We start from the raw sequence: 22,924 nt of genomic DNA, 5'->3' as shown, positions 1-22,924 counted from the left end.
TAGCTTTTCATGATTTTTGCGCTATAACGAGCTCAGCAATTTGCATTGTTCAGATGTTAAGCTATCGGAGAGCTATTTCACACTTGTAGTCCGTAAGAGTAAAACGGACCAATATCGGTTCGGCAGTGAGATTGTTATCAGTAAGGGTGAAACTACGGCGTGTCCGTACGACATGTTGATGAAATATATTCGTATAGCTCGCATTGACATCGAGTCAGATGATTTCTTGATTAAACCAATTTATAGATCGGGCTCAGTTTGTGGTTTGATTCACAAAAATAAATCGCTCAGTTACACGGGAGCTAAGGAAGCTATCCTGAAACGGCTGAATTTGGTTTCGGAGGGAAAGAATTTCGGTTTACATTCTTTGAGATCAGGAGGGGCCAGCATGGCGGCCAACAATGGCGTTAATGATCGCTGTTTTAAGCGCCACGGGCGTTGGCGTAGTGAGTCTAGCAAGGACGGATACATCGCTGATTCTATCGAGAGACGGTTAAATGTGACGCAAAAATTAGGTATCTGAAATCAAAATATATACAGGCAGTTAAACGTGACGCCTAATGTTTTAGACATCGCGGGTGTTGTATACGACGTATTCACTTAGTTATTTAGGATAACTATACACGTTTGATATATATATATATTTTCTACTCGTACTTTCCCCTTTCTTTGTTATTCCTATACACGGCGGGCTAGTCGGCAAATGGAATTTGCGTGTTTGGTGTTGTATTAGTATAGAGGAGACTTAAATATTCCCGCGTTTCGCTTAGTATAGCGGGAATAATTTGTCTCTGTCGGCACGTAAATGCAGGTGTTGCACGTGCCTTGACGTCACAGTGGTTCACGTGTATCGGGTATACAGTGTGTGTGTCATTCCTAGCCGCCGCGCCGTACTGTACGGTTATGTCATATAATTTTTCTGTGTAGTTATATGATTTCTAGTGTCAATGCTGTCACAGTAGTTCATATTTGTCTGGCCTATAAATCCAGCATATGAAGTAGTTCATATTTGTCTGGCCTATAAATCCAGCATATGAAATCTTAAGCATTGAGGGCTGGTGCACCTCCTGCTCTCCCGTAAGACAGGAGTTTCAGGTTGGGTGGCTCGCTTGATTTCACATAGGCCATATAGGGTTAAAGTTCAGGCTCAGTGCCTCACAGACGACCCAGAAATTACGGAGTCTTTTGTCTCAGGCGATTCGCAGATCATTGCGCGGCACAGCACGTCGGAGGCTGATGTCGTTGGGAAATAGCCCAGACCTCACCTTAGTACTCTCCAAGCTAGACAACTTCTTCGGGGATTAAGTACTAATGGCATGATAATGCAGGAGTTTTTTTTAATTCTTTTCAAAAGCCTGATGAGTCTGTAACAGATTTTGGTTGTCGCCTTGAGTCCATGTTACATGTTGCAGTAGAACATGGATATTTGGATCCATTCTCAAAAAGTGAGCTTCTGCGTCACAAATTTTGGACCTCTTTGTCATCTGACAGGTTAAAAAGTCAGACAAGACACAAATATGATACCATCAAAGATTTTGACCTACTCCTTAGAGATTAGGATGGTTGATAAAGAGATCAACTTACAGAACACTGTTTCTAAGGACAGTGCATCTTCTTCAACCTCTAAGGGAGTTAAGGCCCGACAGCATGCAGTGCAAAGTGAGTCGGTGACCAGTTCTGAATGTAAGTCATTAGAGGAAAGGTTTCATGCTCTTGAAAAAGACATGAATACCAAAATGGAGTTGTTGTTGGAAAAGTTGGATACTTTAGGTAATAAGGGTTCTGGTAGTGATAGGAAAGGGAACAGGAATAAGGGTTACTACGGTAACAAGAGTAAAGGTCAAAGTCAGGATCAAAATCAAGGTCAAGGTCAAGGCAAAAGTCAAGGTCAGGATAAGAAAAACCCAAAAGAGTAGAGGTCCCTACTGATGGCCGAGTGGTGACCTGTGGTGCTAGAGCTGACGGCCAGGATAATTTGATAGATAGGTTAGTTGGTGTTTCTAACGAGGGTACCATCTATCTTGATAAGCAAGAGTTTAGGGCACTTATCGATAGTGGGTCCATGGTTACGACTATTTCTCAGAAAGGTTTTGAGTCATTAAAACCACGTCCAGTGCTTCATAGTTTGGAGTCATTGGGACTTGAGGTTTCTGTAGCTGATGGATCTAGGTTGAAATATTTAGGCTACATTGAGTGTATTTTTACTTTACCTTTTTGTAACAATCTAGATATGCCCATCCCTGTACTTGTGGTTCCAAATACTACTTACAATGAGAGTTGTCCAATTATAGTAGGAACCAATATTATTAGGCAGTGTAGAGACCTGGTTAATGAAAAAGTTTGTTGTGATGTGATTCCTGCTGAATGGCAGATAGCTATGGACACTATTCACTGTGACCAATTTTTGGTTAAGTCCATGAACAAGAAACCTATTAAGGTACAACCGTTTGAGTCGGTTGTTGTTGACGGTTTGGTGAGGGGATTTGATCCCAGGATAAACCAGGTTGTTACAGAAAACTTGGCTCAGGACAGTAGTTATACTGTATGTCCCAGGGTTGTTAACATAAACCAGAGCTCAAGTGTTGTGAGACTTCATGTAAAGATATGTAACATTACTGCCAAGGCAATATCAATAAGACCCAAATCTGAGTTATGTCAAGTACAGGGGGTACAGATAGTCGATAATCTAGCATCGGATGTAAAGAGTATGGTCCCTCAGTCACAACCAGAGGAACTTGGTGTTGTTATAGACAAGGATAATTTGACTAGGGAACATTTAGCTGAGGTCAGTCAAACACTCGGTAACTGGAGTCATATATTTTCCAAAACCCCAAGTGATTTAGGTAGTACTAATTTGATCAAACATAAGGTCGAATTATTAGATGAAAAACCTTTCAAGCAACCATACAGGCGAGTTCCACCTGCTATGTTTGAGGAAGTACGTCAACATGTTAAGGACATGTTGGACATAGGCGTCATTCGCGAGTCAAAGAGTCCTTTCTCGTCAAACATAGTCTTGGTAAGAAAAAAAGATGGTTCGCTTAGGTTTTGCATCGATTACCGGATGTTAAACTCTCGAACCAAAAAGGACGCATACATGCTCCCTCGGTTCGATGACGTCATTGATACCCTTAGTGGTTCAAAGTATTTCTCAAAGCTGGACCTGAGGTCGGGATACTGGCAGGTAGAGATGGAGGAGGGGGACAAATATAAAACAGCCTTCTCGGTGGGTAATCTCGGTTTCTATGAATGTAATAGAATGGGATTTGGGCTCACCAATGCTCCTGCTACATTCCAAAGGTTGATGGAGAAATGCATGGGAGATTTACTTCTCCGTGAGTGTCTTGAAATTTATCGATGACATCTTGATTTTCTCAAAAACTTTTGATGAACACTTAAGAAGGTTACAGTCAGTGTTTGCTAAGCTTGAGGAGCATAACCTGAAGTTAAAACCATCTAAGTGTGAACTTTTCAAGACCTCAGTATCCTATTTGGGACATATAGTGTCAGAACAGGGTATTAGTACTGACCCTGATAAGACAGTTGTAGTACAGAATTGGCCCATCCCCAAAAATATCAAGGAGCTTCGACAGTTCCTAGGGTTTGTTGGTTATTACCGAAGGTTTGTTAAGGACTACTCTAAGATAGTTCAGCCTCTCAATTCTTTATTGAAAGGTCATGGCACTACAAAAAGGGCTAAGGAAAACCTTCGTAAAAAAGTAACAGTTCCTACTAAGTGGACCTGGGAGGAAGCCCAGCAGAATGCCTTTGATACCATTAAAAGCAAAATGGTAAGTCCCCCAGTCTTAGGCTATGCTGACTACTCCAAACCATTTGTGGTGCATACAGATGCAAGTGGGTCCGGCTTAGGTGCTGTCCTTTACCAAGTCCAACAGGGTCACAAAGTTGTTATAGCATACGCTAGCCGTGGGCTTAGACCCAGTGAAAAGAATTATCCTGCTCACAAGCTGGAATTCTTGGCTCTCAAATGGGCGGTCACTGATAAGTTTCATGACTACCTCTATGGCGCGTCCTTTGAGGTGATCACCGACAACAATCCTCTGACTTATGTCCTCACTACGGCAAAGTTGGATGCTACGAGTCACCGTTGGGTAGCCGCATTGGCAGCGTATGATTTCACCATATCATATAGATCAGGGAAACTGAATGTTGATGCGGATAGTCTCTCCCGTCAACCACAGTTATTCTCGGACGCAGTAAAGGCAATTTGTCAGTCAGCCATGGTTTCTGTGCCATTGATTGCCTCTGTGTCAGATGAAACTGACCCCTCCTTCAGCCGGGGAGGTTGTAGGTTCAGGCACTGAGGTTTGTAGGGTTGATTGGGTGCTAGAGCAGAGGAAAGATCCTGCTCTTGCTAGACTGAGTACTTTGTTTAGTAGCGACCTTTTCCCAGGGGGAGAAGCGTCAAAGAATGAGTCGCCTGAAGTACGCAAGTACCTTAGGGAACGTCGGCGCATTTCTTTAGATCAGGGTGTTCTATATAGGACAGCTACGGTAGACAGTACTCAGGTTAAGCAGCTGTTAGTACCAAGAGCTTACAGAGCCCAGGTCTTGAAGGGTGTCCACGATGATGTGGGTCACCAAGGTAAAGACTGGACCCTTTGGCTGGCTCGACAGCGATTTTACTGGCCCGGTCTTGAGAAAGATGTGGTAACTAAGGTTGAACAATGTGGGCGGTGTGTCAGGAGAAAGACCCCTGTTAAACGAGCTGCAGGTTTAGTTCCAATACTTACTACCCGGCCATTGGAGTTAGTGTGTATAGATTTCCTCAGCTTAGAGAGATCTAGAGGAGGATATGAAAACATACTGGTTATGGTAGATCACTTCACACGATATGCTCAAGCGGTACCGTGTCGTAATCAGACTGCCCATACCACAGCCAAGGCCATATACGAGAACTTCATTGTACATTATGGGTTCCCGGAGAAGCTCCATAGCGACCAGGGTCGTAACTTTGAGAGCAAGTTGGTAAAGGAACTATGCAAGCTCGCTGGGGTCAAGAAAACTAGAACTCCCCCATACCATCCTATGGGGAATGGTTCTGCAGAAAGGTTCAATCAGACCCTTCTTGACATGCTAGCTACACTAGTAGAGGAAAAAAACAGACTGGAAAACTTACGTCCCATCCATGGTTCATGCTTACCATGCCACCAAGAGTGAATCCACCGGGTACTCTCCCCACTTCCTGATGTTTGGATGGCACCCCAGGCTTGCCGTAGATGCCTTTCTAGGTATCGGTACGGACAGCGGCGGGGCGGCTTACCACGACTCGTATGTTGACAAACTAGGAAAGAAACTCGAGTATGCTTACCATGCCGCAGCCAGGGAAGCCGGTAAGAAAGCTGACAAAAACAAGGCTAGGTATGATACGAGAGTTAGAGAGTGTACCATAGAAGTGGGTGACTTGGTACTTGTCAGAAAAGTGGGTTTCCAAGGGAAACACAAACTAGCTGACAGGTGGGAGCATGATCCATACCGGGTGGTGAGTATCTCAGACAATGAGATACCGGTCTATAAGGTGCGTGGTGAGAAGGGAACTGGCCCCCTTCGTACACTGCACCGGAATATGTTGTTGCCCTACACTTCACTACCTACTGGTGAACTGAAGGAGCAGGTGAGCCGCAAAGCCCCCACAGCTCCAGTAACTCGGTCTAGAAAGGTAAGACAATCCAGTCCAGATACCGATTCTGATACAGATACGAGCAGTTCACAGGTTAGTTGTAGTGTGCGATATGTTATTCCACAGAGACGTAGGCAGGAGTTGTCTCCCCTATCCAGTATCCTCCCAAACACCCCAGAAGGGTCCAGGAGCTCGGAAAACGTTAGCTCAAGGTCAGTATCCCGAGTTGTTGATACACCTGCAACTGTGTCTCCAGTATCTCACAGGGATGATCACGGTTCTGAATCCACAGTCCATGTGGCCCCGGAAACTCCCAAGAGTCCGGAACAGACAGTCCGTCCAAAAAGAACCCGTAATCCCCCGGACAGATATGGAGATTGGGTTATGTCACAGCTCGCTAGGGAAGGACCCAGAGATGAAATATTTGTGTGAATAATATCAGAAACATTTTACACTAGAAAAACCGTGAATCATTATTTTAAAATGTGTAGTTGTATTAAATTCAGTGTATATTCATATATATATATGGACATTACAGTGGAGAACTTCACCCAGATTTGTCCTTACTAGGGATTAGCTCTCAATGGTTAATACCTGGACACTCATCGCAAGATGTAAAAGTGTTGTGTAGTTAGGTTCTGGGATTAAATAATGAAAATCCTAAGTTTATTCAGTATTTTGTTTTAACCTTAGAGAGTTAAGGCTCTCTGAAACTTCAGTTGTTTTATTTTTTCAGCTTGGATATTGGAGCTTTGACAATTATGTTAAGGTACGCCAAGGACCTTAACAGGTATTTTAGAGTTATGCTGTAATTATTTAATATTTACATTTCTTGCAGCGCTACATATCTAATTGTTTATTTTATTTTTAGATTTGTGTATGCACAAATATTTGTTTTTGTTGCAGGTAGACCACATAACTGGTTTCCAGCTGCAAGTCATTAGATAATCAATATATGTTAGTGTATTGATAATTATTAAAATGTGGGACACATTTTCCCTAAGGGGGGGGGGGGGGGGGGGGGGGGGGGAGTATGTAACCCAGGTGTTATATACATATTCATATATATATAACATAGTATACGTATTGTACGTTGTATACCTGTCCAGGTATACATAAGTATTCATTGTGTATGTGTGCGTCAAGTCCCTGTGTACGTGACATGTTGTTTATATTATCCTGTCAAAGTACCTGTCTTGTGGAATGTAAGGTATGTGTACAAAGTAGCCGGACCAGTCCGACGTGACATGGACATCAGCATGAACGCAACTCAGCAATTAACACCTGCACTTGCTTTGCACGCTCGTTGCGTTCCCACACCTGTTTACGTAACTTCCTTTCTGGCTTTCTATCTCTCTACCTATAGCTATCATTCTATTGCTGGACGTCGGCGCAAGCGGTCCAGCAGCGCAAAGCACTAGCTAGCATCGAGAGATGACCGAGTTGAATTTGTCGCCACATAGAAGCCTGGTAAGTTGACATTGTAGTAATGGTGAATGGTGTGTGGAACTCGCGTTCGAGACTGGGTGAGTGTGTTCGATTTGGAAGACTTTGTGAGTAAATGTTTGTCTTGTCTTTGTAGGTTTCATGATCTGATATTAAACCATCAAAATGAACAACTTCTGTCTCTGGTAATATTTCCACACCCCGGTGACATATAGAAATTGATCAAACTAATAAAACATAAATAAAATAATATAACAGCAGAAAACGCTTTAATAGCGCTGATCAGTCCTTTCAAAATGGCGCCGTCAAGTTGACGTGGAGTAACGTCACAAAGAGATGACGTCATTACTGATTACTCATTACTCGTCATTACTCATTTTTCGATGTTTTTAATTTTGTTTTTAAGTATATGAAATGCAAAAATGAAAAGAAAATTGAATGGTTTCCCGTTAAATAAAACATATGTCACTCGTGTAACAGAATATTTCGATACTTTTCACTCGTGTTTAAGAGACACAAACATGCATGTTTTAAACAAGAATAGAAAATATAACCATAAGTTTCGGGCAATATACGAACGTGTGTCCAATATAACGTTACACTGTTCAACATTTTGTGTCGTTTTAAACCATCTCCTGAGCAGTATGCTTTGCGATACCATTATTGGTATTAAAATTCTAATATTCAACAAAATCAGTGCAACTATAGTGCAACTTACACGGTTGAGAAATTTAGTGTCTTTTTTTTTACCATATCTTGTGTAGCGTGCCCTACGACATCATTATTAGTGTAAATATTCACCATTGTAATTTTTTTTGTTTAGAGAATTTGTTGATTCCATTTTGTAGAGTGACCTTTGCCTATTCCGATGGGCTACATCCTAGAACATCCATATGGCGGCAATAGAGCCATGGCCCTGTACAGATGTGAGAATTTTAACGATCAAGCACCGGTTGACTACTGTCCAGTGGTGAGGTGCGGGCAAAACGTCTCGACAACTCCCCCCGGATCTTGTTCAGGTAACAATATAATGCAACACCACTTCTGTAAACCCCATTCAGTTTCTATCCGCCTTTACTGGAGTTTGTTAAATTGATTTTTATAATCTTATTTCCTGTTAGATACAGCACGAAACGAAACGAAAAGCAAACCAAACTAATGTCCGCTAAATGCCTATTAAGTTGTTTTCTGTAGCAAACAGGCCATCTTTAGACTGAGCTAGTGTCCTTACGCTAAGGGAGCTTTAAATGTACCCTTAAACCAAATATTTTTAGTACGACGGCCTATTTTCCCTCTTCATCATGAACCGGGTGTTCCAAAACTGTTGCATGCGTGATTATGTTAAACGTTGTAAAAAAAATGATGTCCGCCAACTATCAATTATCCTATATTATCTATCTAAGTAAATATGAAAAATAAATATCTTTTTTAAAATGTTTTTTTTTCTTTATAAATATCGCGTTACATCATGTAGTAGAACTATTTAAACGAAACATTCACTAAGCTTAAAACTTATTAATGACCGGTATATTATGTCCTGTACGACATTGTCGAGGACATACTGTTTTACCCCTATTCCTCCTGTCTGTCAAGAAGGTATATCATTCGGAGATCTCGCCTAAGGTTAGTAAATGCTGTTCTGAAATTTAATGAATTCATATTGTGAATTTTGATTATTACATTTGCAAACTTTGATTAGGGGATAGTACGTTGTAACTCGAGACCGATAGGTCGAGAGTTTAAACCAAATTTCATGTTCTAATCGCCAGTATAACCACGAAAAACAACGTACTATCCCCATTCTAACACGTTTACTATCGCATATAGTTAGAAACATTGTTTTACATCCCTACAAGTACGCTGTTAAGTACTCTGTGACCTCCGCTAGTGACGTGTCACATTGTGGCGGATTGACCAATCAAAAAGAAGCTTTCAAAGTCGGTCAATTGGCCACGCCCATACTGGCGAGAGTTCGATCTGTATGTTGACGAAGCGGTGTTTTTGGATTGTTGTAAAAGTCCTGTTACCGAAGTTTAAACGACATATTTGGATTTACTCTGCAGTATGCATAACGACATGTGCGTTTTGCCAAAGTCAGTGTTGATGTGTTTCTACAGGCTCAACCGTTATGTGAAGTTGTGTGCACTTGTTCCATTTCATTTCGGATTTTACTTGGTTACACAAGAGGTATAATAGTAGTGTCGTTTCAATCAATAAATGACGGTAAGAATGATGTTAACGATTTTTGTTAAATTTATTCAGTTAATTCATTCTTTTCGATTTCTTCACTTTCGACCAAAGACCACAATAACAGCCATACCGACTTTTTACACAATAACTCTAATAATTGATAAAACAAGGGCAAAATATTGTATCGAAACTTTGTCACTACGTCGCGCCACGTCAGACCCTCTTGGGAAGCGTGATGTCCATGGTGTCTTCTAACTTCAGGACAGGTTATGTCGATTCCATGTGATTCTTGTTGGATGTATACAACTACGCCTCTACTACAAGCATGACTCAAGAGCAACATTAACATTTCCAGTGATGACTGCCCTGCTCTCTGCAAATGATGTACCAATTTATTTTTTTTTCGTTGCTGTAACGTCAGAAAAAGTGCTTGTTATCGGGAACCCTGTACAGACGACATATTTAAGCGCCAAATTGAGGGCATTTCATTACTATTTCATATTTGATCAATTATTCTTTTATGTAAAGTTATTGATTTTATATATAGTATCTCTCTGTATATCATCTATCTCATGTACATTGACATTGCCTATATATATTGGTAAACTACAAAAATATAACGGTTTCAGTTTACTCTCTCAAAAGTGTCACTGTAGCGTGGACGGTCTCGTGTATTTGGGACCACTTTGTCCATCATTCGAAATTGCTTGATACGAACATTTACACTCCCTACTATCCAGCGAACCTTTGTTACCAGCCGCGATAAGTTGGCTTCTTGTGTTGTATTGCTTTGCTCCCTTTTTCAAGTAGGTGGCATTAAGTAGGTGGCATTTCAACGCGATAACTGCCCTGCAGGTAGGGCGTAAGAATTGAACCTGCTGCCCCCCTTGCATGATCGTAAGAGGCGACTGAATTTGGGATCTTATATTTTCTCTTCTTTCTGAACAACTCTCTTCTTCCTAATGCCCCACTTTTGGCCTTAAGTTAGCGTTCGCCGCTATTTAGAAGCCATATTGTTATTATGTGACAGTAAGCAAGGACATTCATTTTGTGCAACTCATGGTCTCAAACCCTGGCCTTATGCTCGTTATAAGTTTAAGTTCATTCTCTAATTCTACACTTGGCTCAGACAAATCAATGGCTTTAATCTGCTCCACTGTGAAGGATGCAAGTTTCATAATATCTTCCGGTATGGGCAATGACTTTGCCTTATTGAAATGTCTTTCATCCAATAGTACACTTAACAGACCATTCCATTTGAAGAAGTCTAAAAAAATCAGTGGCCTCTTGTTTTCCTTCGTCATCATTGCTTTTTATACAAAATCAAAGTTTTGCAGAAGCTAAACGCGACAAGTCATACCCCAATTTTATTGCAGTACTGGGATTCTTTAGTTCATCATCTTCAGTTTCATTGCATGCTTTGTAAGCACTTTCTACATTTTGGTCAAAGTGGGCTGGTCGCAAAAATTCTGAAAACGTTTTTCTTCCCTGAACATTCCCTTAATAGAAGATGTCTGGCTGCCAATATCATTCTGAAGCTTGTGAATTTTTTTCTTCTACTTTTATTTCCAATATTTTTCATTAACCAAGTGTCACCCAAAGCAACGGTTAATGTGTCATTTTAGGCCGTTTCTGATATTTCGTCTCTCAACATCAAGCTTTTGCTTTGATCTGCAACTTCATTATTCAGAATTGTATTGTAGAATAATGGAGCCTTTTGTAAAATCTTTTTGATCTAGGTATGTCTGAGAGCTTTCACGAGACTGTACATGTAATGGGCAGACTACTTTGTGTTTCTTTACATTTTCTAGAATCATCCATTGAAAGCATTGTGTACATGGTCCGTATCTAGAGACATCAAAGTCTTTGGTTTCTCTTCTTCCAAGTTTTATTTCATCCTTCTTACTAGAATAAACTTTTGTATTATGTATGTGATCTCCTTTATTTCTGATGGTTGTTTGTAGTCTTCGCCTGCCCTGCAGGTAGGGCGTAAGAATTGTAGATACCTGCTGCCCCCATTGCATGATCGTAAGAGGCGACTAAATTTGGGATCTTATCTTTTCTCTTCTTTCTTAACAACTTTCTTCTTCCTAATGTCTCCCTTGACACTGCCTCACTTTTGGCCTTTAGTTGAGCGTTCGCCCCTGTGAGGAAGGCTTTGGGTTATGTTCCCTAGCCAAGACATACCAGAGTCTTTAAAAATGGTAGTTGCTACTCCTGCTTAGCGCTCAGCATATATATTTGGAGTGGGACGACTGGTTTGCCCGTTGTCAGTATAGTGTGCTGCTGGGTGTCTTCGGCAGTATGCTTCAGTGAGGTAGCACTTTAAATCGGCAAAAGTTCCGGCCTATCACAAGGAGACTTTACACGAACATACCACAGCCTCCCAAAACACACATCCGCACTCACCACACACATGCATGTCGCACGCACGGGAGGCCGTCCTTAGATGTTAATAGGACGTTAAACTTCATAAACCAAACCAACTGAACAACATAACCTGAGATGGGGTCACATGAAATTTTGTTTAGACACTGCAGACAACCGTTATGTTTATTTACCTCTTGTTAAAGCTTGTATCTTTTCTGAAAAAAAAAAAACTAACGAGAGTTAGACATCTGCTACTTGCTGGGGAACCTCTTAAAAGGCAAGTAAGGCATCGATGCCTCCTTTGAGAAGACAATTACAATGAATGGGACATCCTCACCTTGACATGACGTCACTTAAAAAGTTCCAGAGGTCCGAAGGTCCGGTGAGTTTATGTCATGGCGCTGCGTCCGTCGTCCGTCAACATTTGCTTCAGATCGCTACTAGTCAAAAAATTCTGATTGGTATTGACCAAATTTGGTCAGAAACATCCTTAACGGAAGGCCCAATATGGGAAATAGATGCACTGCCTTTACATCGCTACTAGTCGTAATGTTAGGAATGGATTTAAACATTTTGTCTGAAAGATCCTTGTGGAAAAGGAAACAGATTTTGCATTAATTGACGATTCTGACTCCCTAGGGGCTAGAGGGTAGGGTCAAATAGGCGACTGCCCTGCAGGTAGGGCGTAACAATTGTACCTGCTGCCCCCATTGCATGATCGTAAGAGGCGACTAAATATGGAATCTTATCTTTTCTCTTCTTTCTGAACAACTTTCTTCTTCCTAATGTCTCCCTTGACAATGCCTCACTTTTGGCCTTTACTTGAGCGTTCGCCCCTGTGAGGAAGGCTTTGGGTTCTGTCCCCTAGCCGAGACACACCAGAGTCTATAAAAATGGTAGTTGCTACTCCTGCTTAGCGCTCAGCATATTTGGAGTGGGACGACTGGTTCGCCCGTTGTCAGTATAACGTGACCGGGTGGGGTGTGCTGCTGGGTGTCTTCGGCAGTATGCTTCAGTGAGATAGCACTTTAAATCGGCAAAAGTTCCGGCCTATCACAAGGAGACTTAACACGAACATACCACACGCACGGGAGGCCGTCCTTAAATGACCTTAGATGTTAATAGGACGTTAAACAAAATAAACCAAACCAAACCAAGTCTTCGGCAGTATGCTTCAGGGAGGTAGCACTACAAATCGGCAAAAGTTCCGGCCTATCACAAGGGCGTAAGAATTCTACCTGCTGCCCCCAAGGCATGATCGTAAAAGGCGACTAAATTTGGGATCTTATCTTTTCTCTTCTTTCTGAACAACTTTCTTCTTCCTGATGTCTCCCTTGACGATGCCTCACTTTTGGCCTTTAGTTCCCCTTGGTCCCTCGTATTGCATTTTAGGACCAATCTGAAAACAACATGGCCGACAGACAGCCATTATCACTAAATCTCAAACTTTATATGTACGTTCCCCTTGTTTGAAAAGTGATGGGGGTATGTTTCTCAATTTACACAGATTAGTAAGAGGAATGGAAAAATAGAGAGAAGATCAATCTGAAATGGAACCTATAAAGATATTTCAATAGTGGGCGCCAAGATCCCTCTGGGATCTCTTGTTACTTGTTTCGTTTTTTAGCTCACCTGCCCGAAGGGCAACTTCTTCTCAATAACCAAGATGCCCAGGGACTTGATATTCGGCCTGCAGCATGCTAGGATGAAGGGCTACCAAGTTTGTTCAAATAAATGAACTTGACCTTCATTCAAGGTCACAGAGGTATAAATAGGCTATAATCTTCAAACAACTTCTCAATAACCAAGAGGCCCAGGGACTTGATATTGGGCCTGTGGCATGCTGGGATGAAGGGCTACCAAGTTTGTTCAAATAAATTACCTTGACCTCCATTCAAGGTTACATGGATCAAATAGTCTATAATCTTTAAACAACTTCTTCTCAATAACCAAGAAGCCCAGGGACTTGATATTTGGGCCTGTAGCATGCTTGGGTGAAGGGCTATGAAGTTCGTTCAAAGAAATGACCTTGACCTCCATTCAAGGTCACATGGGCGAAATAGGCTATAATCTTCAAACAACTTCTCAATAACCAAGAGGCACAGGGACTTGATATTGGGCCTGTAACATGCTAAGATAAAGGACTACCAAGTGTGTTCAAATAAAAGACCTTGACCTTCATTCAAGGTCACAGAGGTATAAATAGGCTATTATCTTCAAATGACTTCTTCTCAATAACCAAGAGGCCCAGAGACTTGATATTGGGCCTGTAGCATGCTGGGGTGAACGGCTACCAAGTTTGTTCAAATAAATGACATTGACCTCCATTCAAGGTCATATGGGTCAAATAGGCTATAATCTTCAAACAACTTCTCAATAACCAGGAGGCCCAGGGACTTGATATTGGGCCTGTAGCAAATCCGGGTGAAGGGCAACCAAGTTTGTTCAAAGAAATGACCTTGACCTCCATTCAAGGTCACATGGGTGAAATAGGCTATAATCTTCAAACAACTTCTCAATAACCAAGAGGCCCAGGGACTTGATATTGGGCCTGTAGCATGCTGGGGTGAAGGGCTACCGCGTTTGTTCAAATAGATGACCTTGACCTCCATTTAAGGTCACATGGGTGTAATAGGCTATAACCTTCAAACAACTTTTTCTCAATAACCAAGAGGCCCAGGGACATGATATTGGGCCTGTAGCATGCTAGGGTGAAGGGCTATTAAGTTTGTACAAATAAATGACCTTGACCTACATTTATAGTCACAGGGTGAAATTGGCTTAAATCTGTAAACAATAATTTTGCGATAGCCAAGATTCTCTGAAACCTGATATTAGGCAAATATTATGCTGGAATGAAGGACTAGAAAATTTATTGATATGAAAAACCCACCATACACTGATATTTGAATAAAGAGGTAATCAGCATAGTATCTGTAGAAATGACCTCAATCAACTTCATTGGGCCTCTTGTTTCTATGTCCTTTTATCTCTTGCCCATTTGGTCGTATTTTTAATTACATTTTTGGCCCTTATGACCTTGAGCACTTTGCCTAGCTAACTAACCGTTCATAAATGACTGTTGATATGACGTTAAACAATACAACACTAAACACTGAACTAATACATTACAGAAGAAGAGCATGAGCGAGAGAATCTGTCATGTTCAACCTCTAACACGACATGGAAAAAATAGATAGAGTGGAGAATCCGTAAAAACATTTGGTAGAATTCATCTTTATCAACGTTATCGATACAAAGAGTGATATTCATGTGACAAAACATTGATAAACGGTCATTTACTCTGATAATAACAGCATATACCGTAGAAGTTACAGTACGATCCTGCAACTTAAAGGCGACAGTGGATATGAAACTGGTTACAAAGGGACCACAGGACATATACCGATCATTATCACAATAGATATTTGACAAATTGTAGAAAAGGTCATATAATTCCTGTCGTACTAAAATTGTTATTAGAGAAATGACAAAGGAATGAAATTCTTATGATACGGTACCTCCGATCCTAGCCAGAAAAATTGATAGTGTAAATGTAATGTGTTACCATGTAATATTTGTACAATTTTTATTACGCTCAAGGTTTCGAAACTGTCACCGCGACATGTCCAGTGTATCTGATCACTGCGTGTCAAACCCTCTTTTTGGGAGACGTGGACATGGTGCATTAGCGGTATACCGTATCAAAATATAAACAAATAACATTTCTTTAAATATTGATATTTTATTCTTTAGGTGGACATCAGAACAATAAGAAACAATGATTATATACATTGTTTTTAGAGTCATCAGTAATAGACTCACCTTCCCCAGTTACCATGAATGCAAGGAAGGATTCAAAGTTGTTTTTTTTTTTTACATAATTAACCCATTAATATCGTTAACAGCATATAGAGTATTATGACATTTAGACAATTAAATGAATCTGGGTGGTTACAAGTAAGTTTTTAAGTAGTTAAAGATATAATTATTTTATTTTAAAAATCTTTGTAATTCCTAGTTTATCTTTATTTCTATTTAAACATTCATTGATTATAATTTTGTAAAGAATCTCTGTTCAATATATAAAAAAAAATCATATTTCATTTTTACACTATACCTCGATTTAATTCATATCATATGTGCATTTCTTTATTAAATGTTACTCTTTCCTTTTTAAAGAATGTTGATTTGCTTTAAAGTATATCTGCATTTAATTGATCAGATATCTGTATATAATTCCTTATTTATTTGCATTTAATTACACATCTCTTTAATGATAATATTTCATTGATAATAAAGATAACTATTTTATTTTACATGATATTTAATTTATTGAGAATTATTTTTCATTGATAAAAAAATATCTCTTTTTGATTTCATAGGATATCTAACGCATTGATATATTAGATTTTATTTCATTTAGGAAAAAATATCTATATGTGATTCGTGGATACATTTTTTCATTTGTTTTTTATGAAAAGATGTCTTTTTTGTTTTGAAAATATAACTATCCATTGACAGATTATATTTCATTTATAAATTAAATACCTATAATTCATTATGCACTATTTTATTTCATTCGTAAAAAGATATCCATTTCATTGTACATGATATTTAATTTATTGATAAAATCTGGTATCTTATTGATAAAAAAAGATAATTTATCTATGGCTATATATGTAATATAATACGATATCTGTTATTACATGTCTCATGTCATGAGTTTCATTGATTTACAACATAGTGTCGATTTACAAGATACATGTGATTTATAACAAACAAGAGATGTATAGCACAATCACAAAGTAATAACAAATCTATGATTTATAGCACATCTGGCAGTAACTACAATATAAAAAATGCCGTATAACATATGTAGCTAGAAATACGCGGCTGACACAACTGCGTTACTTGTGGGGTGTAGAGTCCAAACTACTGACAACATGTCAATACTAGCTAGTAATGTAATCAAGACATGAGATTACAATCTTTAACCCTCGTATCTAGATCTACAACCACCTAATTCGTATATCACAGCCAATTATAAACAAAAAGTACCATAATTATATATATACAAAATCTACTTTAGGTTCAAGATGTTATTTCCTGTCTGAAGAGTATTGTATCATCACGGATATCTATGGTATCATAGATAGTCAATTACTGGTCCAGGCAGGGCACGAAAAAAGAATAATCCTCCATCGTCATTTGTATTGATGTAACGGAATTCTTTTTGTGAATTGAATCAGTTGAACACTTCACACTCAGCAACAATTACAGAGATTACATATCACATCAGACAGATATCTTGATTCATCAACACAACAGCACTCAAGCTGCACTCTAGTATATCAGCCAATATCTGTATACAATTATACATAATTATAATGTTTGAAAAAATACAGTGGATATACTAATAATTACATGAATATGGTTTAAGGTTTATATCCTTTATTCTATACAGTGTGTATAAAAAGTTTAAGGCGAGTATTCTATATTATATGCAGTTTGTATAAAATGTTTAAAATTAGTATCCTATATTCTATACACCGTGTATAAAATGTTTAAAATGAGTATCCTATATTCTATACTGTGTGTATAAATTGTTTAACTTTAAGGCGAGTATCATATATCATATACAGTATGTATAAAATGTTTAAGGTGAGTATCCTATATTCTATACACTGTGTATAAAATGTTTAAGGTGAGTATTCTATATTCTATACACCGTGTATAAAATGTTTAAGGTGAGTATCCTATATTCTATACACCGTGTATAACATGTTTAAAATGAGTATCCTATATTCTATACACCGTGTATAAAATGTTTAAGGTGAGTATTCTATATTCTAAACACCGTGTATAACATGTTTAAGGTGAGTATCGTAAATTATATACACTGTGTATGAAATGTTTAAAATGAGTATCCTATATTCTATACACTGTGTATGAAATGTTTAAAGTGAGTATTCTATATTCTATACACCGTGTATAAAATCTTTAAGGTGAGTATCCTATATTCTATACACCGTGTATAACATGTTTAAAATGAGTATCCTATATTCTATACACCGTGTATAAAATGTTTAAGGTGAGTATTCTATATTCTAAACACCGTGTATAACATGTTTAAGGTGAGTATCGTAAATTATATACACTGTGTATGAAATGTTTAAAATGAGTATCCTATATTCTATACACTGTGTATGAAATGTTTAAAGTGAGTATTCTATATTCTATACACCGTGTATAAAATCTTTAAGGTGAGTATCCTATATTCTATACAGTGTATACGAAATGTTTAATGTAGGTATAATATATTCTATACAGTGTGTATAAAATGTATGCTATATCATATACAGTGTATATGAAATGTTTAAGATGAGTATCTCATATACATAATGGTTTATTGCGAGTATCCTATATTTCATATAATTTGAAATATAAAACATTTAGGATGGTTATACTGTGAAGTGTATGTAGGTCAACCAAATTCTGATACGAATATCATTCGAACGTGTATGTACATACAAAATCTGAATAAATATTTGAATTTGAAAAATGACTGGAATAAATGTACATTATGTGTATATGTAAGGAGTAATCATTATCATCAACATCTACACAGCCTTACATTCAAATTTGTTATCAAAAGTAATGAATTTTCACCTTTTTGATTTTTCGGTGTAGATGGCATCACTCTATTCATTCCAATTTCGTAAGAGTATTCTCCAGAAAATCTTATTCCCAGATCCAACAAGACTGGTGGAATAGCGAAAGCACAGTGGCGCCAACAAATTTGTACCAAATCGAAGGTATAAAGACGTGTCCAGCATTAGTCTGTCCTGTTGAAATTAGCTTGACCTTTTTCGGACGTGCTTTTACATACAGGTACCACAATTTACAATCAACATCACTGCATGCGGTCATAGAAACTACGTCAACAATGGCGCCATCTATCGTCAATTGTAGACTGTCACGTACGTCATTGCCAAGTGCTGTTACTTCATGTATATCAGTCATGTTAACATCAGGAGCATCTGGTGCGTTTAAATCATATTGTTTTGGAGCAAGAAGAATGCGCATATTCATTTGAGTTTTTCGATTAAATTGTGTCCCGTGAACAGTAATATCGGACCCCATGTTGTAAACGAACCAAGCCAGGCCTCTTTTCGACCAGTCTCGTTTTACTGCGAGTTCGTTGGTTATTTTCGCCGCTGTCAAATGGTTCCTTGCTGCCATTTGCAATTGTACCAACAATTCTATTGAAGAAATGTTACTGTATTCTAAAGGAAGCCTTTCACTAACAGCATTAATATGATCAGATGTAGAAAATAGTTCCCATACCTGTTGCATTTGGTAAGCAAATGTCACTCTCTCTGATCCAATCAGGGTCCAAAATATCTGTAATTTTTCCTTCCAGTTCAGAGCACAGGCGTAAAGTGCTGTTGTCATACATCGTATATTTGATTCTGATGCGCGTGTCGCGACCCGATCGCAGGTGCTTAACTCTTCAGCCATCGATAACAAAGGCACTAGTACTGCAGTATGGCACGTGTTCGTCTGATCCATCCACAATCGCGTTCCAAATGAGAAACTGTGATAATGGTCAGAATATAGCTCACAAAATTTCTCGTTGAACGAAATGGCATTCAATGCTTCATCCATGTCCTCGCATGGGTACTTCTGTCTGAAGCAATATGTGTACCAGGAACACTCGCGGGTGGACGGTTCGAAGCAGGATAGCGGTAATGTGCTGGAGCCATCCGACAATTTATCAGTGGCAGGTTCATTCGGGTCACACATGCAGTCTGTGTACACACTACCACCACTACATTGCTGGTGCAAATCACACATGCATGGGTACCAGCAGTAGGTATCATCTCCCACACAGTGGTATCGTCCCTTTGAGGTCTCATTTATGACCTTGCTTGGAAGACATGTCGCTAATTGGGGCACAAACTTAACGTTTTTGAATCTCATACATTCTGAAATTGTTGTTCCTTGTGGCCCTGTGTACCGATCACAAATTGCTGTTACTGTCAACAACATGCTATGCTCCAACAACACAAATATATAAAGCAGGCCGTTTGTACCATATAACTTCCTGCTCTGCATCATGTGAATTACGGCGTGTTATTTTACAGGTGAAATATTCCACTGAACTACTTCAGTTTCAGTAATGCCTCTTCTCCTGGTTTTCTGAACAATGTCTGCGAGGTTTGTGATGATTACAGTCCGCTGAGGCTGACAACAAGCAACACTTGAACTACTCCAATAATATTAGAGGTTTACACGACAGGAAACTTTTGATAGGCTGTCATGTAACGCAATATCCACCAATGTAATCAGGTGGAATAAGACCTCATATACATTTGTACGTATAGGAGTACACTTGAACAAGATGTCGCTATGTGTTTACAGTGTGCTATTATTAGATTTCAAATTTCCACTTCAGTGCATGCTTTCTAAAATTTCAACTTTTGCTAAACGCATGACCAGAATGCAGAAGCCTGAACGCGTCTACTCTATTATCTAATATAACGTCCACCATTTGATAAATTTGATTCCTGTCTGTCCTCGCATATCATTAACTGTTTTAATATCAACTACGGAGTAAAGGAAAATGAAAGTGACTCGATATGGATGGTGTCTATTTCCAAGAAACCTTCTTCATTGTATTTTTGAGAATTCTGCAATATTTTGAACCTGCATATTATCCGTGCCCCAAATGCTTACAGACATGTTTACCATCAATTCAGCATAGAAGGTGTTGTGTTAGTAGTTCGCTTGACAGAGAAAACGTAACCCGACATTGAAAAGAAATTACCGTATATACTGACTGAAGAGCTACAATGTAAGCCGTGACTAATATCAAACTTTATAAAACCAGACATGGACTAGATATCCGGAATAGTTATATTGATAAAAAAATACTATTAAATACATAACATATCCTCCCCTCTAGCTCTGAAATACCATTACGTACTAGAAAATGAAATGTTTATGTTACTTTGTAGATTACTGACTAGATCATTAAATACAAGCAGATTCTGGCAAAGTAAATATGCAGGCAAATGCTAAAAAATAAGCAAAAATAAGCATTTATCATTACTGATAATATGATTGAAACAACAATACTGATAAGGCACTAGCGGATCCGTGTGTGTGTGGGTGTGTGTGTGTGTGTGTGTGTGTGGGGGGGGGGGGGGGGGGGGGGGGGTCACTAAATCCTGGGGTAGATGGTTTTGTCATATTTTTGAGGATATCTCTACGGCAGCCTACACAAGACATCAAATTAAAAATGGATTTCACAGAAAGTAACGAAACAAATTTTCTCTAATGTATGCCTGCGATGATCCCATGTTGTGATTGCCATTTGTGGGTAGATCTCAAAACATATATATAATTGGGAAATGGCTTCATATAAGTTTGAAAGCCTTTGTCCAATCCTTTTGTATATATTGATGCAAATAAAACATGTTTTAATCAAATCGAAAAATAATATGGCCGACATTTGAAGCTTGATATATATAAACGGTCACGCACGCATAACACACTGCGATCTCCGATTTCCGATCCGTTAGCGAGCAAGTTACAAACTTTCGATATTACTCCGCACATGAACGTCACGTCAGATATAACTTTAAACGCATCGATGAATTCGTGCAACTTACTCTCTAGAAAACGATTCCGAATTATTGCAAATTTGCTATATTCATCTTCCGCCGGGAACTCCCTGGAACTCCCTACAAGGGCGCTGCCCTGCAAGGCCCCCAGACCCCTCGCCAAAAACAAAAATCGGCTCGCGACTACGGCGCTTGCCTTGCATTATCACTAAATTACAGAGATTGGTGTTGTTGACTCAGAATCACCACGTGTTAACCGGAATCACGACTGGATCTTGAGAGTTGTTTTGAGGTGTTGAAACTCGCGACACAGATGGATACTCTGTTGGTGTGTTAACCAGAATCTGTGCATACGCATCTCTAATTTGATCTACATGTCTTCGCCAAAATATTCCTGGGAATACTTTCACACGATATGACACTGGTCCTGTTTTCGGTGTGATTTTTCCCGATACCCATTTGTTTGGTCCTCCCCGACAATAATCACGAATAGTCACGGGCTGTCCTAATTCAAACTCCTTGTGTTTCCATCATCTTTGCTTGTTGATAGCAACCCGTTCCTTGACATTTGGACGTAAGACGTCTACCTTGAAGGTAAGTGTCTTCCATGAAACAGCTTAGCAAGACTTTCGTTAGTAGTGGCCTATGGAGACTTCCTGTAAGCCAATAGAAAATTAGCTAGTTTCTTGGTTTGTGAACCATGATCTTTTTACTTGCCTTCATTGCTGACTTGAATGATTGAACGAATCGCTTCGCTAACACATTTGTACTGGGGTTGTAAGGAGCTGATGTGGTATGTCGGAGAAAATACTGTCCTAAGTACATCCATGGTTTTCTTTGATGTAGTTGTCTTCATCTTCACCACCTCGGGCCACTTTGAATATGCATCCACTCTGATGAGATACATTGCATCTAGATATGGACCGGCAAAATCAATGTACATTATGTACATGTATACACGATGTCAGGGTTAAGTAGGCCAATTCCAATGGGGAAGACGAGTGGAGCCACATGTGCTGCTCCCTTTACACTCTGGCATCCTGTACACGACTTGCACATCTGTTCAATGTCACGATCTAGATTTTGCCATCAGGCATAGCTTCTAGCTACTGCTTTTATCCGTACAACTCCAATGTTGTGTATTTCATCTAACACCTGAGCTTGTAATTTTGATTTCCTCACAAAATATGGTTTCAAAGTCTCATCGGACAACTCTTCCTTCCAGCCACTCATCACTGTCTGTAGTACTATAGCGAGCACATGATCACGAGTTGTCTCCCTTCTAACCTGAGACTGTTTCACTGCATGGTAGTTGTTCTAACTGATGAACATGTATAGCATTCACAGCTATATCTTCCTCATCGTCACAGTGTTTAACATCTAGGGGTAGTCTTGATAAGCTGTCTGCATTACCATGTTTGTTTGTTGATTTATACTCAATGTCATATGTCAAACCTGACAAAAACAAGGCATATCTCTGCATTCTAGCTGCCTGGAATTCCTTTTTCTTGGTTAAAGATAGACACCAGGGGTTTATGGTCGGTGATCAAAGTAAATTTGCGACCAAAAACATAGTTGTAGAAATGTGTTACTCCCCAAACTAGGCCAAGCGCTTCCTTGTCAATCTGACAGTAATTCTTTTCTG

The 22,924-nt window shown here is 39.2% G+C and overlaps 1 long non-coding RNA gene across 1 annotated transcript; it reads right to left on the bottom strand.

The window, feature by feature from the left end:
- Positions 1-14,868: 14,868 nt before the first annotated feature.
- Positions 14,869-20,838, bottom strand: LOC117336292. The gene is made up of 2 exons (XR_004534569.1): positions 20,261-20,838; positions 14,869-17,099 (listed from the first exon to the last, which is right to left on the bottom strand). It is a non-coding gene; the product is annotated as an uncharacterized LOC117336292 (long non-coding RNA).
- Between the last annotated feature and the right edge of the window lie 2,086 nt (positions 20,839-22,924).

This window comes from Pecten maximus, chromosome 10 (assembly GCF_902652985.1).
Source record: "Pecten maximus chromosome 10, xPecMax1.1, whole genome shotgun sequence".
Taxonomy (NCBI): domain Eukaryota; kingdom Metazoa; phylum Mollusca; class Bivalvia; order Pectinida; family Pectinidae; genus Pecten; species Pecten maximus.
This window is presented reverse-complemented; position numbering and strand designations above follow the sequence as displayed.